Consider the following 15,496-nt stretch of genomic DNA (forward strand, 5'->3'; position numbering starts at 1 on the left):
AAGTTTTTTTTTTAATTAATGCAATTAAAAATTAATATACACTACCGCTCAAAAGTTTGGGATCAGTAAGACTTGTGATGTTTTTTAAAGAAGTCTCTTCTTCTCATCAAGGCTGCATTTATTTGATAAAAAATACAGGAAAAAACAGTAATCTTGCAAAATGTTATTACAATATAAAATAATGGTTTCTATTTTAATATCCTTAAAAATATAATTTATTTCTGTGATGCAACGCTGAATTTTCAGCATCATTACTCCAGTCTAAAGTGTCACATGATCTTTCAGAAATCCTTCTAATAAGCTGATTTAAAAAAAAAACAAAAAAAAATTATATATATATATATATATATATATACATACACAGTGGTAGGCAAAATGATTCAAACACTAATATTTTCAGCAGCTAAAAAATGGGTTTAAGTCAGTTATTTCTATATTTTAATACAGAATGGTCTGTGCTCCAGGAAACATCTAATCGAGTCATGCACTTCTGCAGCTGCGTCCGAATGATTCATCTGCATTATGCCGATCACATGCAAACTTCAGTTGATAATCTGGAGGGAACAGAGGAGGTTTTGATGACTATGAGCGCAGTGCAGCACATGTGAAACGCATTTGAAACTCTCATCGAAAACAGGTTGAAAAGATGGATGAAGTGCGCATGAAAGAGTCAAATATCATCCGTTTTTCCTTTTTTCCCCTCACAGTCGCTCCCCATCAAAACCGCTTACAGGAAGCACACAGGCTTGTATTACAAACGCATCTGAAGCTCCGAAACGCCAAAAACAGTGCAACACAATGGACCCTTTTCACAAGACTGACACGACGCGTTTAGCAGTCATCAGCATCGTAAATCCTCGAAAGATTTTGATATTTTGATTTTTTCAAACGTTAGCCTACTCTAGGGTCTGCACTCTAAAAATCTCTTTATTTTAGCAGGAGATAAAAACAAATGACAAACGTTTTTATCTCCTGCTAAAATAAACAGATTTTTAGAGTGCAGACAGGTTTTTGCACCTATAAAAGCTGGGAGAGTGCGGTGAGTGTTGCGATATGTGTCCCTGGAGCACAAAAGCAGTCTTAAGTCGCTGGGGTATATTTGTAGCAATAGCCAACAATACATTGTACGAGTCAAAATTATACATTTTTCTTTTATGCCAAAAATCATTAGGATATTAAGTAAAGATCGTGTTCCATGAAGATATTTTGTAAATCTCCTACTGTAACTATATCAAAACTTAATTTTTGATTAGTAATATGCATTGCTAAGAACTTCATTTGGACAACTTTAAAGATGATTTTCTCAATATTTAGATTTTTTTGCACCCTCAGATTCCAGATTTTCAAATAGTTGTATCTCGGCCAAATATTGTCCGATCCTAACAAACCATACATCAATGGAAAGCTTATTTATTCAGATGATTTCAGATGATGTATAAATCTCAATTTCCAAAAAACTGACCCTTATGACTGGTTTTGTGCTCCAGGGTCACATATTTTGATTTTTTTTTTTTTTTATCAAATTACAAAAAAAACTAGTTAACACTAATGCGAGGGTGTTTCTAATGCAGCATCTATGGGAGGGACGTAAATTTGACATTGTTTCTTCAATTTTTTTCCTTTTATTCCTTTTATTAAAAATACTATCGTGGAGTTTTTCTTTTGCTATTTGAGCAAATGGGAATGCAAAAAATATAAAAAATATATGAGGTGTGTTAAATTAGGATTTTTTATGTGGGGCGGAGAGAATTTAAAGGGGAGCATATATTAAGAGTTGAACAGTCTTTTTATTAGGACAATTAAACGAATTGAGTTATATCCAACAGCATTAAGACACAGATCATTTGTCATTGTGTTTTCTGACTTGGTATTTTGTTTTCAGATTTGTCATTGTGTTTTCTGACTTGGTATTTTGTTTTCAGATTTGTTGTTGTGTTTTCTGAATTGTTATTTTGTTTTGTAGATTTGCGTTTGTAATTTGTTATTTTGTTTTCAGAATTGTGATTTGTATTGCACTTCTCGGCCATCGTACTTATCCCACGGTATTAAGTTAACAAAACTTTAAAAAATTAAGTTTATTACACCTAACTCAAACACTTTATTTTCTCTAAACTCAAAATCATGTGGCTCAAAACTTAAAAACTTTGTGGCAATTGATTGCCTTAAACACATTAAGTAAACCAAACTCAAACAAATTGAGTAATGTCTTTTAACACACTGACAACTTAATTTAAAAATAAAATATAATATAATAAAAATACTGCAAATATTAAAAAAATAAATATAAAATTAATAACATAAAGGAAAATTAAAACTGAATTTAAAATCTAATTTTGCCACAAACTCTATAAAACCTTTTCAACTCCACAATGTACTTACATCAAATTCACTGAAAATACAGCAACCTTTTAAACAAAAGCTTTGTTTGTTTATTTTTTATTTTGTCCATCTCTACTTACTGTAGGGTACAAGTTCATCTGGCTAAAACCAGAAAGGACAAGACAGCAGAAACAGTAAAATTGCAATACTGCCACAAACTCTATGAAAATGTTACAACATTTAAAACAATATATATATATATACACAAACACAACTCTCTCTATATATGTACAGGGTTCCCACTCTTTCATGAACACCAGATTCAAGGACTCTTTAAAGCACCATTTATTTTATATCAAGCACCTATCAAATTCACACCCCAGCATATGTAGTGTCATGAAAGACCTTACGTTACTTAACATTTCACTTACGCTTAACATTTACATTAAACATTTCAGAGTAATAATGTTTTGAATGTGCGGGTTTCATAAATTTAGACCGTTTTGAGCAGTCGTGTTCAAAGGAATTGAATGAAATCCATTGAAGTCAGTACTGGTGATAAATAAAATTCAATTTCTAAAATATTGATAAAATATGCATCAAACTGATTTTTGCTGTAGTTCTTGTACAAGATTTAAATTTGAAATAATTTCTCAATTTTTAATTGAATAAAAAGTGGTTAAATGTTGTAATAACATGGTAAAACCTGTTAACATTAAAAATTTGCACATTCACTCAAAAGCGAATTTACTCATTAATAAATAAACTCGTCAAAATCATTTTGTAAATTACTTTTTATTGTAAATCCCATTTTTTCATCTTTGACCTAGAGGAATGCAGCTGCTCAAAACATCAATATTTTTTTAAAATTTTTTCAAACGTTAGCCTACTCTAGGGTCTGCACTCTAAAAATCTCTTTATTTTAGCAGGAGATAAAAACAAATGACAAACGTTTTTATCTCCTGCTAAAATAAACAGATTTTTAGAGTGCAGACAGGTTTTTGCACCTATAAAAGCTGGGAGAGTGCGGTGAGTGTTGCGATATGTGTCCCTGGAGCACAAAAGCAGTCTTAAGTCGCTGGGGTATATTTGTAGCAATAGCCAACAATACATTGTACGAGTCAAAATTATACATTTTTCTTTTATGCCAAAAATCATTAGGATATTAAGTAAAGATCGTGTTCCATGAAGATATTTTGTAAATCTCCTACTGTAACTATATCAAAACTTAATTTTTGATTAGTAATATGCATTGCTAAGAACTTCATTTGGACAACTTTAAAGATGATTTTCTCAATATTTAGATTTTTTTGCACCCTCAGATTCCAGATTTTCAAATAGTTGTATCTCGGCCAAATATTGTCCGATCCTAACAAACCATACATCAATGGAAAGCTTATTTATTCAGATGATTTCAGATGATGTATAAATCTCAATTTCCAAAAAACTGACCCTTATGACTGGTTTTGTGCTCCAGGGTCACATATTTTGATTTTTTTTTTTTTTTTAAATGTATGTACATTTATAACACTATACTTTGTCTTTGCATCAAATTACAAAAAAAACTAGTTAACACTAATGCGAGGGTGTTTCTAATGCAGCATCTATGGGAGGGACGTAAATTTGACATTGTTTCTTCAATTTTTTTCCTTTTATTGAAAGTAGTAAAAATACTATCGTGGAGTTTTTCTTTTGCTATTTGAGCAAATGGGAATGCAAAAAGTCAGGCCCGGATCACCTCTCTATGATTGATACACAAAACAAATTAAACGTGTTTTTAAAGTGGAAAAAGGCGATGCGTCTGAAGCCAGAAGGAATCAGAGCCAGAGGAGCTTCTGAAGGGAGAGCTTTGGCTGGACGTTCCTCTGATAGCTTCAGTAAACACATTCGGCATGCGCTTCCCTTAAAAGCTCACATTAACGCTTCATTGAAAGCTCTCCACGCAGCAGTCGCTCCACACACACCTGCGGGACGCAAACATATCTGTCCTGAAACAGCTGCCATGAGATGCATGATTATTTTACAACACTTGCTAAAAATACTCACAAAAAGACCTTCAAAACAGAAAACAGTAAAGTTGTTGCTCTGGGGAAGCTTTGTCTGTCAAGTGGACAACCCTATAATCTAGGGTTGCCTGATTAATCAAAATATAACAAAAATCATGATATGGCTTAGTGTGATCATCACGTCACAAAGGCTGTAATTTAATCAAATACATGCACGCACTGCCTGTTTCAGAGTGAAGCGCGGCACTGTGTTCATTTACACACGAGCAGCTCATGATCCGGTTGTTTCAACATCTCAGAGCAGTAATTTTACAGTAATTGTTATGTTTTACTGTAAAATAAAATTATTGTTGAATTTATTTTACACTGAAATTACAACAGTAATATTTTTTATCATTGCAAATATTTTACTAATAATTGTATTAATAAAAAAATCTTTTTACTTATAATGATAATAATAACAATATTATTATTATTATTATTATTATTAAGTGATACTGATATATAATCACATTTTGCCCCTACAAACAAGCAAACCTGTAGATCCCCCCCATCACATTGTAATTTTAGTTTTACTGTAAAATAAATTCTATAATTTTTCTTAAATACTACATTTGTTATTTTACAGTGAAAATACAATAGCAATATTTTTATTATTGAAAATAGTTCATTTTTTACTAAAATAAATTCATTTATAATATTGCAGCAATAATATTTATTTATTGTTTGTTTTTTTGATATCCAAACAACTGGAAAAGTCAAATAAGCCCAGCAAACCTGGAGGGTTTTTTTTCCCCAGAAAAAAATAAATAAAAATCAATAAACTTTTTTTCCCCAAATCGTACAGCCCTATTACAGGCTAATGGCAATCATCTCAAAACGGCCAAATATCGTGTGATTCATGTCTGTCATCATGCACAACACATCAGATCACATACTGTACACACACACACACACACACACTCTCTCTCGCACAGCTGTCTTCCATTTCCCGCCATCCAGGCGTAGATGAAGATATAGTGTGAACTTTAACACAGGGATTCTTGGCATTCCTTCAGCAGACGCTCAGAGAAAGAGTGAGTACCTGCTCCCTCGATGAGAAACATCCTCACAAATCAGCTGTTTACTGCAGGTCCTGTGGCGGCACGCTCGTTACTTAATGGCTCAGGAATGCTAATTAAATTCAAAAGCACAAAACCTCCAACGTCGAGAAAGATCATATGTAAAGCAGCACAACTGCATGAAGTCACGTCTTCAATGCCTCCATAAAACAGAACAATCAGAGATATTCGTTAAACTGTACTTCATAAACATGTAATGTTAAACTAATAACTTGTTTGTTCCTGTGAGTCTCTCTTGACGATTCATTAAAAGAACCTATTCAAAGGAAACATTTGCTTGTGAATCAGTCTGATCAAGTAGTGAAAAGAACAAAATTTCATCAGCTTATTGTTTTTTTACTGACTTGGCAGCACTCACTTTCCTCAGTCATTCAGACTCCAAACTCACAACTGTAAAATATCATTTCTTTTGCTGTAGATTCAGAAACAGCACTGTCACTTAACATGGTACTTATTTCTTAGTAAATGACTAATGCCATTAAATGTCATGCAATTAGTTAAAGTGATTTAAACGGATAACTTGTTAGTTCTTGTGAGTCTTTTTTGTCTGATTCATCAAAAGTACCTGCTCAAAAGAATCATTTGTTTGTGAATCGGTCTGATCATGCTGTATTTCTGCAAAAAAAAAAAAAAAAAAAGTCTATTGATTGTTGCTTTTGTTTTTCAAAGGCATTATGAAATGCATGTTATTCAAATGCAAACAATGTTTGTTTTCGTACTGTACATCATAATCTGTCTCTCTTAATCAATTCAGATTGCAAACGCACAACTTTGGTTACATTTCAGCTGCATTAATGCAACTTGGACCGTGAAAAGTGGGCGATACACAACAAAACCGCATTAGCAGACTTGACAAATTTCAGCCAAAAATGAAGATTTTCTACCTCAACAGAAGAACTCGAAACAACATCCAAATCATTACTAGTGCACTTCATGAGCAACCCTTTGATTGCACTCGCAGAGGAAGCTTATTTAACACAGACGCCTGACAGAAACCAGAGCCGCCGCGTGACTCGAGCGCACAAAATATCATCCAAATACTATAATGCTCCCTCCTACTATGGGCCATATTCCTCTAGCATTTAGTTTCTCCCTGAAGTGCACTTATAAAATAAGGTTTCATGCATCAAACAGTAGTAACTTCATTTAACTTTACAACTAAACAGCCAGTTCTTGCTATATACCTTTAAGACATCTTTAAGACCTCTGAGATATGCAAATTACCTCTGATATGATCGGCCAAACGTTCATGCATCAACACTGTCGTTCATTTGGAAATGATTATGACACAACTGTTGGCTCGTTAACATGTGCACTTGAAACTTCTCCATATAGGGAAACAAATTCCTAATGATTACGACATCAAAACCATGAGCTCATTAACATAGGACCCACATTTACATATCATTGCATATTTAGTCACTTTTGCTGAATAACCAGTTGCTGAATAATGAATATGCAATGACATGATGAATAATTAATATTTTGAGATGCATCTTTTCACACTGAGGACAACTGAGGGACTCGTATTCAGAAGACAAAATAAGTCAAATTTACCCCGATCGCCAATCTTCAATTTCAAAAAGTTTTCACCCCCCGGCTCTTAATGCATGGTTTTTCCTTCTGGAGCATCAGCGAGCATTTGAAGCTTCTGTAATAGTTGCATATGAGTCCCTCAGTTGTCCTCAGTGTGAAAAGATGCATCTCAAAATCATACAGTCATTGTTGGAAAGGGTTCAAATACACAAAAATGCTGGAAAACCAAAGAATTTGTGGGAGCTGAAGGATTTTTCTGAAGAACAGCAGGCAGTTTAACTGTTCAGGAAAAACAAGGGACTCATGAACAATTGTCACAAAACAAAAAAAAACACAGCTGTGGATCATTCAGCTAACAACACGGTATCAAGGGGATGTAAACTTTTGAACGGGGTTCATTAATTATTTAATTAATTATTTTCTTATTTTATGTGAAATATCTTATTAAGTTCAGTACTAAATAAACAATAGCATGCATTTTGTATGATCCCTCTTATTTTGGTAAAATAATACCATTTTGCAGATTCCGAAAGGGGGATGTAAACTTTTGACCTCAACTGTATGTTAATGAGCTCAAGGTTTCGATGTCATATGTTTCCAAATATGGACTGTAAAAGTTTTTGGAGTTCTCAAAGCTACAGTACATTTATTTTACTCGTTTGAAACCGACAGAAAAATCATGTTGACCATCAAATTAATACGTTTCTCTTATAGAAACGTCAATTAAGTATAACCTTACAACTGAACAGGCTGTTCTTGCTACTGTACCTTTAAAAAATCTTTACAATTTAAATAAGGTTTCATGCATCAAAAACAGTCAATTAAGTATAACCTTACAACTGAACAGGCTGTTCTTGCTACTGTACCTTTAAAAAATCTTTACAATTTGGAAATGATTATGACACAAGCGTTGGCTCATTAACACATGCGCTCAAAACTTCTCCAGTCCATATATGGAAATCCTAATGATTATGACACCAAAACCTTGAGCTTATTAACATATGGCCGCCCTCTTTTACACATCAGTGCAAATTCTGTAACTTTTCACGGTCATGTGTTAAAGTGGGCGGGCAAGTGGGCGGTCATATGTTAATGAGCTCAAGGTTTTGATGTCATAATCATTAGAATTTCATTTCCATATATGGACTGGAGACGTTCTGAGTTCTTAAAGCTACAGTATGTTTATATGACTTTTTTGACAGAGGCAGTAAAATCACGTTTTCCACGAAACAACCCCTTTTTAAAGTGCAATGAGCGTGGTTAGGTCATAGAAAAGCAAGCCTAAACCCAAAGCAAACATGCAAAACCCCTCCAGTCTAAATAATGAAGCGAATATGAAGGCATAATGATTTTCCCGCTGTCTTCATTAGCTTTGATGCGAGCGTGGAGCTGATCAATTGCTCTGGATCTCAGAGGGAAGGGTGTGTACACAGACCTGATGGAGCGAGGCCTCTGCTGTAAATGGATCGATATCAAGATCAATAGGTCCCCGTCTCTGGACACAGATCTGGTTTATTCAGCGCCGCGAGCGCTCGTCGAGTCCATCTGAGAGGACTTCACCTGAAGAAAACATCACGCTCTTCTGCACTAAATGAACCGGTACATGCAGTCGGGACAAAAAGTCTGAGACCAAACAAAAAACTTTTTAGCCTTGCATTGTACTGTATATATATTATTCTGGGTATGATGGTTCTGTTCCGGATCAAATTGACCCTAATTGGATTCAATAAAATTAATCAATCACACTGTGAAAAAAAAAAATCAAGTAAAACATTAAACCTAAACATGAGAACATGATTTTTTAAAATGTTTTTCAATTTTAAAAATAAAATATTTTAATATTTACACATTTGTTTTTCACAAAATTTGAATACTATAAATAGTATTTTAAATCTTTTTATAAATATTTATTTAAAAAATATGAACAGTTAATTTGTTAACAGATTTTTACTGTAGTATTTTTACAGTCTTTTACCGTTAAATTCACTGTCATTTTTTGCAAAAACAGATAACTCCGTTTTAAACAATTTTCAAAAATCATGCTTTTTCATTGTGCATTTCAATTAATCTCAATCAAACTGCAGTTGGGTTATTTTGATTAGGATTAAAAAATAACTAAAAAATACAGCTAACTAACACAATAAAACACAATAAAAACATGATGATATAATAAAAAACATGATTTAAAAAAAAAACAAAAAAAAAACGGAGTCATCGGTTTTTGCAAATAAACGCTTCATATATAAAATCAAAAATTATTCTCATTATAACTCATTTTCATTTCGTTTAACTTAAAGAGGGGGGTCTAATGCTATTTCATGTATGTCGAGTTATGTACACTGTTAAATTTTTCTTTTTTTATTTTTAACTAATTTTCATTTCGTTTAACTTAAAGGGGGGGTCTAATGCTATTTCATGTATGTCGAGTTATGTACACTGTTAAAGAGTTGGATTCTCATGCTAAACATGGCCAAAGTTTCATAAAATGATTTGGATGTAGAATGGAGTATTTCTGTGCAAAGTAAACTCCTTTCGGTTTCGTACAAGTTTCAGAAAGTTTTTTTCGAGCATGGCCTTTCATGACGTCATGAAGGGTGGACCTCCTTATATGGGCATTTCTCCCGGAAGAACGCGCCCGCGCACACATCAACCAGAGCGAGAGCAAGAGCAGCCCATCAATGCGCTTCATTCGGCAGCGCTGCATGGGACTCGCTCGAGAAGGATGTTTCCAAAGAAGTGTGTTTTTGTTTGTGAGGGAAAGATAACCTTGTTCAGCTTCCTAAAGAACCCAGCGTTATGTACACAGTTTTTCCGGGGTAGCAATGGAGTTTCACAAGTGTGTTTGTTGACGAACATTTTATAAACAAGGCCCAGTTCGACGCTGGACTTGCACATCGTTTGATACTGAAAGATGGAGCGGTCCCAGCTATTAAAGATCCCGGTCATGATTCAGAACTGCAGACGGTAAGTCAAACTGCATCAAATGTCTGTGTTTTGTTGGCAATCGGCGCTCAAGTGCTCGTCACTCTTTAGCTCCGCCCACGACACGCCTCCAGGAGCTCGGCTGCTGTATCTTTCTTTTATAAATATGATAAAACTAAAGACTCTTAGGAGATATGAAGGATGCAATACTACTTTATAGGTACACACGATTAACATGAGATTGGGTGAAACTGTGTGTTATGACCCCTTTAATGTACTAAAATAACTCAAATTAAAACTACACAAGCATATATATGAAAAAAATAAAAATGAAAAAAAAAAATTTAAATGCAAAATATAAAATAAAATATTCATACAGTAAATGAAAATATGACCAAAAAAAAATTTATATTTCAGATTCTGGTCTGTGATTTTTGATCATGTGACGCTTCGTACAGATGGTCAGATTTTCTTCAAGATGTTTTTAAATGAGAAACTATATTGAATAAGTTTTACTAATTTTAAATTAAAACCATAAAAACATTTTCATTACTTGAAATAAAATAAATGTTAACTGAAATAAAAAAACTTTTTATTTCAGCTAGTTGCCGAGACAAAATTAGTTTAACTTCATGTAGAAAAACAACTAAAACTGACATAAACAAATAATAAAAACTATATAGAAATGTACTTAAAAAAAGGACAAAAGAAACAACAAATACGTTAAAATGAAAATGAAAATATCTAGACATTTATTTTTCAAAAATACTAAAAATGAAAAAACTTTAAAATTAAAATAAAAAATGGAAAATATAAAAATAAAAACTATATAGACATTGACAAAAAACTACAAAATTACTAAAACGTTAAACTTAACATGAAAATGGAAAATAAACTGTTTAAAAAAACTGATTCAAAACATTAATAAAACTACCACAGTATCTTATGATAAAATAACTGGCATGTTGTTCATGTAGCACTGAAGAACTGAAGGGAAAAGATGAACGCTTCTGTCCCTCCAGACATGATGCATTTCTTGAAAACTCAATGAACACATGATTATATATAACAATTAGATTTTCTCACCCTGCATAATGCATTCAGTTTCCTCAGTCCATATATGAAGCAAGACATCCGGACTCATCCGATCCTCTCCCAGCAATCACATTACGCTTCCCAGAGCTGGACAAATTAGATTTGCATCTCTGGTTAATGGGAGCCCGCTCTGCTCTTCTCCCGCTCGCTGGACATCGCACCGGCCAATTCACCACCTCTTTTCTTTTCATCCGACGGCGCAGCACAGACTGAATGTCCTCGCTCTCGTCTACAGAAGGGTTTAATTGCCCTGAGCTTTACTGAAAGTGGATCAAGATGGCCAGCTCTGTGACACCAGACCTGCGGATCGACATCCGCTTACACTCAACGCATGCAAATACATCCAGCCTGAGAAACTACGGCTGTGAAAGACAACCATCTCATGTATGCATTTAAATCTAATAAATTTAAAATGCATGCTGTTCAAATGCTAACTGCACGTCATAAAGTAACAACTTTCATCATCAAATCCACTTGGATGAAGAAAAATACTATTAACCAACAACAACAAGAACAACAACAAAAAGTCACGTCCTTTCTTCCCATTTTATTGGGGAAATGTCACATTACAGAAGTTAGTTAACAGCATTACAAATGCTGCTTCATATTGTCCTCACAGCTAAAGGGTCTTTAGATAAAATATTTTAATTATTAATTGTAATTGTATGGAGCAAAAATGGTCTCAAAGTTCATTTATATACAAAATATGATTCACAAATGCATAAGCTAACTGCATTTACAAAAAAAGTTAATATATTTGCCAATAGCAATTCAGAAATCCATAACTTCATTCATATTCAAATGCGGATTCAAACAATCCTGTGCATTTATTAAATGTGAATTAAATATATATTATTATAATTATTATATATATATATATATATATATATACACACAGCCAAAAGCAAGATAACACTGAATCTGCCTCACATACCATTATGAAAAGTACTGTACCATGGTACAATAAGTCATCACATGGTAATAATATATATATATATTTGTGCTGTCAATCGATTCAAAAAAATTAACCGCACATTTTTCTGCAATTAATCCCACCTAACATTAAAGTTTTTCAATATACATATATATTGCAATAATTTCACATTAAATCTTCAAATTAATGTACAAACAACATAAAGACGGTATATATTTAATATTTGTTTAATGGCATCGTTTTTTTATGACTGAAGGCCAGCATCACTGATACCAATACTACTGATGTCTATATATATATATATATATATTAGTGCTGTCAATCGATTAATCACATCCAAAATAAACGTTTTTCTTTACATAATATATGTGTGTATACTGTGTATATTTATTATGTATATATAAATACACACACATGCAGTATATATTTTGAAAATATTTACATGTATTTACATGTCTATATTTATAGTCATACAATTTACATTATAAATAAATATATTTAATATATAAAAATAGCATATTTTTCTGAAATATATACATGCATGTGTGTGTATTTATATATACATAATAAATATACACAGTACACACATACATATATTATGCAAACAAAAACTTTTATTTTGGATGTGATTAATCACGATTAATGGTTTGACAGCACTAATATATATATATATATAGAGAGAGAGAGAGAGAGAGAGAGAGAGAGAAATTCAGTGAGTTCTTTTTAAAGATATTCATGTAAATATGTTCCACTTTTTTGTGAAAGTAAATTAGCTTAAGCATTTGTGAACCATATTTTGTCAAATAAATACAGATTTCTACAACAGTTTCATCTCATGCATTTATTCATAAATAAGTTAGATGCTCTGATAAAGCGCTTGCATTGTTACAAAAATCTATTGCATCTATTGCATTTGACTGACTATATTATCGAGTGTTTGTGGGCCATCTGAAAAGCAGCACAAGCAGCGACTGAAGCGTCGGAGTTTTAATCCACTGACAGACGGACTGGAGCTCAGACCTGTGTCACAACAGCAGCAGCGAGCGGTTGGGTTTCACAGGAACCTGTCAGGAGCTTTTGTCTGTGGATGAGGGACCGTGTGCATGTGTTTGGATGATGGATGGATGGAGGGAGGCACATAAAGACATACCTGAACTCCACTGTGAAACCAGAAACCCGAGACGAGCGAGATGGAAAAGCCATCGTGAGCCGGTCGCTCTCTTCTGCTGTTTTGTCTTCTGCACTTCCTGCGAATGTGAATCTATTACAGTTTCTATTTGGCTTGTGAAACAAGAAGCGGTTCATATCGGCCGCGCAACATATCGAACAGTCACGATGCAAGCATTTTGTGATATAAAAATGAAGCAACTTTGTAAATACTGCAATCTGCTTTTTATTTGCTCATTTAATAGTTTAATAGCATCTGATTTAAACTTCAGTAGCAAACGGTCACTAAATTTGATTCAGTTCAAATGCTCTTTTTTAATGAATCGGTTCAAGACTCTAGTTCAGTGATTCAGTTCATCATCACTCAGATGTTCAAAGACTTTGCTGCATTTTTTCATGTTATTTGTTTTTGTAAAAACAAATGCTTATTATATGTACTGCTATATTGGTTTATAAAATAAATATATGATATATATGCTTTTAAATATATGTTATTATTATTATTAATTACATATTAATATTATTAAATATAAAAATATTAAGTATTTATAAATATTAATATTTGATATTAAATTATTGAAGAATATTGCATAATAATAATAATATATTATTTACTTTATATTAAATATTTAATTATTTTTAAATTGTGTTATTTATTAAATTTGTTAATTTTATTTATTAAAAATTATTAATATTTAAAATTGATAAAAAATACTATTACATGCTTATAAAATATAAAATATTTAAAATTTATTTTGAAATTATTATTAAATAATAATAATAATAATTCAATTCAATATGTAATTACTTATTAACATTTTTTATTGTATTATGAAATACTATTCATATGATTAAATATGTATAAAATACTATTACATATTAATAAAATATTAAAATATGTCTATTTTATATTATGATTTGTAAAAAATAATATTGAATAATAATAAATAGTTAAATATTTATAACAACACTACTTTTACTGTATTTTACTTCTTTTATTAAACATTTTGAATCTGCTTAGCCACAATGATAGTTTCTTTGACCAAAAAAACAAACAAAAATTAAACAAAACAAAGCAAACACAGTGATTTTTAAACATAAATTAATGAGTTACATGAAATAATTGCTGAAAGCCTAATAAAATTAGGATTTTTTTTAGCTATATTGCCAAGCTCTACTCAGAACTGATTTCTTTTAACTAAAAAGTACACTGGAAATGTATGACTGTAATGACAAACGGTTCCTTGAATGTTTACATTCTTCTAAAGTGGACTAAAACACTCAGTGATTCCTGCAGCACTCGTGAATCAACAACAACATTAAAAAACAACGTTTCATGTGAGTTTACAAACTGAACTGATTGTGACGAGAGACTGGACAGCACGAAATCATACACCGTCTGGAGCCGTGAAACAACTGCAAATACTTGCGAAAGAACTAAAAGAATCATTAATGGAGTCATTAAGGAATCAGAATCGGAAGTGTTCAATTCCTCACAAATCCCATCTGTACTCATCTGTAATTTATTAACTTATTACATTACTACGAGTAAAATTGGTAATGATACCCACACCTTTATATTTGAAACGCATTTTAACATTCAATATGCCTTAATTGCAACTTCTTAGGTTATATTTTTGTTTATACATGGTTAAAATATGCCAGTGACAGGCTGTTGCATGCATAAAATACAACCTTTTTATTCTGACAGTGTATGACTTATATCATCATTACAGAATAGAACATGATCAATACGAACTTGTAATGTTCAATTTAAAGAAATGCAATTGCACAAACTATGTAGGCTACAATTTAAATTTGTTTACTGTGAAATCACTTAAACATATATGTATTTCTGTCCTCTAAGTGAACACTCTCTGTGATTGATTGGTTCTGTCTTGCAACATTTGCACAATATTTAGAACACACCTTAATATCGATACATTGTAAAAAAAAATAAAATACGTAAAAAATACGGTAACAACATTTTAGGTTTTACGGATTTAACTTAAATTTACAGTTAAACACCGTAATTTCATTAACTTATATAATGTTAAAAGTCCAACCTATTAAAGTACTGAAATCTGTTTTGTACCTCTGTCTAACCACAAAAAGCAGGTGCTGATGAGAAAGTCACATGATGAACCAAAGCCCATCACAAGCAGCTTTTAAATAATAACATATATAGAAGTGCACAGAGTCATTCACACAAACACTAAACACCTTCATGGTGACACATGTGTAACTGAAATAATGCAATAAACATTCATTTAACAACATTAGATGTAACATACAACCCTAACGTACACAACTGATAAGAAAAAACTAAGAAGAAACATAGTTATTTCAACAACAAAAAAACATCAAATTTGAAATGTAACGCAGGGAATTCTGGG

At 32.2% G+C, this 15,496-nt stretch overlaps 1 long non-coding RNA gene across 1 annotated transcript in view; it reads right to left on the reverse strand.

The window, feature by feature from the left end:
• Positions 1-13,109: 13,109 nt before the first annotated feature.
• The window catches only part of LOC107654399 (uncharacterized), an 11,049-nt gene continuing 8,662 nt past the window's right edge, over positions 13,110-15,496 (reverse strand). The window contains exon 3 of the long non-coding RNA XR_001630331.1: positions 13,110-13,180. This is a non-coding gene — a long non-coding RNA (uncharacterized LOC107654399). The remainder of the gene's footprint in view (positions 13,181-15,496) is intronic.

The sequence above is a fragment of the Sinocyclocheilus anshuiensis genome, unplaced genomic scaffold, assembly GCF_001515605.1.
Source record: "Sinocyclocheilus anshuiensis isolate Anshui unplaced genomic scaffold, SAMN03320099.WGS_v1.1 scaffold2443, whole genome shotgun sequence".
Classification (NCBI taxonomy): domain Eukaryota; kingdom Metazoa; phylum Chordata; class Actinopteri; order Cypriniformes; family Cyprinidae; genus Sinocyclocheilus; species Sinocyclocheilus anshuiensis.